At 44.5% G+C, this 4,080-nt stretch overlaps 1 non-coding gene across 1 annotated transcript; it reads right to left on the bottom strand.

Moving 5' to 3' along the window:
• Positions 1-646: 646 nt before the first annotated feature.
• Positions 647-754, bottom strand: LOC112718970 (small nucleolar RNA R71). Its single transcript, XR_003161296.1, has one exon. It is a non-coding gene; the product is annotated as a small nucleolar RNA R71 (small nucleolar RNA).
• Between the last annotated feature and the right edge of the window lie 3,326 nt (positions 755-4,080).

Raw genomic sequence — 4,080 nt, 5'->3', positions numbered from 1 at the left:
TTTTCCACTTCTGTCTTCTACTCTTCTTTTCCTCTGACACCTAAAGGAATCTCTATACTGTGACATAGAGGATTCCATATTTTCTTGTTTCCTTCTCTATCTTATGAGCAGGAGCAAGGACAAAGGCATTCTTGTTGAGGTTGATCCTGAACCTGAAAGGACCTTGAAGAGAAAGCTAAGAGAAGCCAAAGCACAACTCTCTTTAGAGCACCTGACCGAATTCTTCAAGGAAGAAGAACACATGGCAGCCGAAAACAACAACAATACCAACAATGCAAGGAAGGTGCTGGGTGACTTTACTGCACCTACTCCCGACTTCTATGGGAGAAGCATCTCTATCCCTGCCATTGGAGCAAACAACTTTGAGCTTAAGCCTCAATTAGTTTCTCTAATGCAACAGAATTGCAAGTTCCATGGACTTCCAATGGAAGATCCTCATCAGTTTTTAGCTGAGTTCTTGCAAATCTGTGACACAGTCAAGACTAATGGGGTTGACCCTGAGGTCTACAGACTGATGCTATTCCCTTTTGCTGTAAGAGACAGAGCTAGGACATGGTTGGACTCTCAACCTAAAGAAAGCCTGGACTCTTGGGAAAAGCTAGTCAATGCCTTCTTGGCAAAGTTCTTTCCACCTCAAAAATTGAGTAAGCTTAGAGTGGAAGTCCAAACCTTCAGACAGAAGGAAGGAGAATCCCTCTATGAAGCTTGGGAAAGATACAAACAATTGATCAGAAAGTGTCCCACTGATATGCTTTCTGAATGGAGCATCATAGGTATTTTCTATGATGGTCTCTCTGAACTGTCCAAGATGTCTTTGGATAGCTCTTCTGGAGGATCTCTTCATTTGAAGAAGACGCCTACTGAAGCTCAAGAACTGATTGAAATGGTTGCAAATAACCAATTCATGTACACTTCTGAAAGGAATCCTGTGAACAATGGGACTAGTCAGAAGAAAGGAGTTCTTGAGATTGACACTCTGAATGCCATATTGGCTTAGAATAAAATATTGACTCAACAAGTCAATATGATTTCTCAAAGTCTGTCTGGGATGCAAAATGCACCAAGCAGTACTAAGGAAGCTTCATCTGAGGAAGAAGCTTATGATCCTGAGAACCCTTCAATAGAAGAGGTGAATTACATGGGAGAACCCTATGGAAACACCTACAATCCTTCATGGAGAAATCATCCAAATCTTTCATGGAAGGATCAACAGAGACCTCAACAAGGTTTCAACAATAATAATGGTGGAAGAAACAGGTTTAGCAATAGCAAGCCTTTTCCATCATCTTCTCAGCAACAGACAGAGAGTTCTAAGCAGAATACCTCTGACTTAGCAACTATGGTCTCTGATCTGATCAAAACCACTCAAAGTTTCATGACTGAAACTAGGTCCTCCATCAGAAATCTGGAAGGACAAGTGGGTCAGCTGAGCAAGAAAATTACTGAACTCCCTCCAAGTACTCTTCCAAGCAACACAGAAGAAAATCCAAAAGGAGAGTGCAAGGCCATCAATATGGCCGAATTCTGGGAGGAAGAAGAGGCAGTGAACGCCACTGAGGAAGACCTCACTGGACGTCCACTGACCCCCAATGAGTTCCCCAATGAGGAACCTTGGGAATCTGAGGCTCAAGATGAGCCCATAGAGATTCCATTGGACTTACTTCTGCCATTCATGAGCTCTGACGAGTATTCTTCTTCTGAAGAGGATGAGTATGTCACTGAAGAGCAAGTTGCTAAATACCTTGGAGCAATCATGAAGCTAAATGACAAGTTATTTGGAAATGAGACTTGGGAGGATGAATCCCCTTTGCTCACCAAAGAACTGAATGACTTGTCTAGGCAGAAACTACCTCAAAAGAGGCAAGATCCTGGGAAGTTTTCCATACCTTGTACCATAGGCACCATGACCTTCAAGAAGGCCTTGTGTGACTTAGGGTCAAGTGTGAACCTCATGCCCCTCTCTGTAATGGAGAAATTAGGGATCTTTGAGGTGCAAGCTGCAAAAATCTCACTAGAGATGGCAGACAACTCAAGAAAACAAGCTTATGGACTTGTAGAGGATGTTTTGGTGAAGATTGAAGACCATTACATCCCTGCTGATTTCATAGTCCTAGAGACTGGGAAATGCATGGATGAATCCATCATCCTTGGCAGACCCTTCCTAGCCACAGCAAAGGCTGTGATTGATGTTGATAGAGGTGAGTTGATCATTCAAGTGAGTGAAGAATCCTTGGTGTTTAAAGCCCAAGGATATCCCTCTGTCATCATGGAGAGGAAGCATGAAGAGCTTCTCTCAAAACAGAGCCAAACTGAGCCCCCACAGTCAAACTCTAAGTTTGGTGTTGGGAGGCCACAACCAAACTCTAAGTTTGGTGTTGAACCCCCACATTCAAACTCTAAGTTTGGTGTTGGGAGGTTCCAACACGGTTCTGAGCATTTCTGAGGCTCCATGAGAGTCCTCTGTCAAGCTAATGACATTAAAGAAGCGCTTGTTGGGAGGCAACCCAATGTTTTATAATTAATTATTTTCTTTTGTTATTTTATCTTTTTTGTAGGTTGATGATCATAAGAAGTCACAAAAACAATGAAAAAAGCAAAAACAGAATGAAAAACAGGAAGAAAACAGCACACCCTGGAGGAAGATGCTGCTGGCGTTTAAACGCCAGTCAGCCTAGCAGTTGGGCGTTTAACGCCCAGTCTGGCACCCATCTGGGCGTTTAACGCCAGAAAGGGGCACCAGACTGGCGTTAAACGCCAGTAAAGGGCAAGAACCTGGCGTTAAACGCCAGGAATGGGCACCAGCCCGGCGTTTAACGCCAGAAATGGCTCAAAACGTGGATTTTGATGCCATTTGGTGCAGGGATGCCTTTTCCTTGACACTACAGGATCTGTGGACCCCACAGGACCCTACCATCACTCTCTCTCTTCTTCCCCCATTCACCAATCACCTCAACACCTCTTCCCCAAAAAACCCTTCACCTATCAAATCCCATCTATCTCTTCACCACTCACATCCATCCTTCATAAATCCCCACCAACCTCACCCTTCAAATTCAAACCACTTTCCCTCCCAAACCCACCCATAATGGCCGAACCATTCACCCCCCTCTCTCCTATATATACCCCTCTTCAACCCTTCATTTTCACACAACCTAAACACCACTTCTCCCCCTCTTTGGCCGAATACACCACCATCTCCCTCTTCCTCATTTCTTCTTCTTCTACTCTCTTCTTTCTTCTTTTGCCCGAGGACGAGCAAACATTTTAAGTTTGGTGTGGTAAAAGCGTTGCTTTTTCGTTTTTCCATAACCATTATGGCATCCAAGGCCGGAGAAACCTCTAGAAAGAGGAAAGGGAAGGCAAAGGCTTCTACCTCCGAGTCATGGGAGATGGATAGATTCCTCTCAAGGGTGCATCAAGTCCACTTCTATGAAGTTGTGGCCTTGAAGAAGGTGATCCCCGAGGTCCCTTTTTCACTCAAAAAGGGTGAATATCCGGAGATCCGACATGAGATCCGAAGAAGAGGTTGGGAAGTTCTTACCAACCCCATTCAACAAGTCGGAATCTTGATGGTTCAAGAGTTCTATGCCAATGCATGGATCACCAAGAACCATGACCAAAGTGTGAACCCGAATCCAAAGAATTATCTCACTATGGTTCGGGGGAAATACTTGGATTTTAGTCCGGAGAGTGTGAGGGTAGCGTTCAACTTGCCTATGATGCAAGGAGATGAACATCCTTACACTAGAAGGGTCAACTTTGATCAAAGGTTGGACCAAGTCCTCACAGTCATATGTGAAGAGGGCGCACAATGGAAGCAAGATTCAAGGGGAAAGCCGGTCCAATTGAGAAGGCATGACCTCAAGCCCGTGGCTAGAGGATGGTTAGAGTTCATACAACGCTCAATCATTCCCACTAGCAACCGGTCCGAAGTTACCATAGACCGGGCTATCATGATCCATAGCATCATGATTGGAGAAGAAATAGAGGTTCATGAGGTTATAGCCCAAGAACTCTATAAAGTGGCGGACAAGACCTCCACTGTGGCAAGGTTAGCCTTTCCTCATCTCATTTGTCACC

This window comes from Arachis hypogaea, chromosome 10 (genome assembly GCF_003086295.3).
Source record: "Arachis hypogaea cultivar Tifrunner chromosome 10, arahy.Tifrunner.gnm2.J5K5, whole genome shotgun sequence".
NCBI lineage: Eukaryota > Viridiplantae > Streptophyta > Magnoliopsida > Fabales > Fabaceae > Arachis > Arachis hypogaea.
Note: the sequence above shows the minus strand (reverse complement) of the source record. Positions and strands in the feature narration are given on the sequence as shown.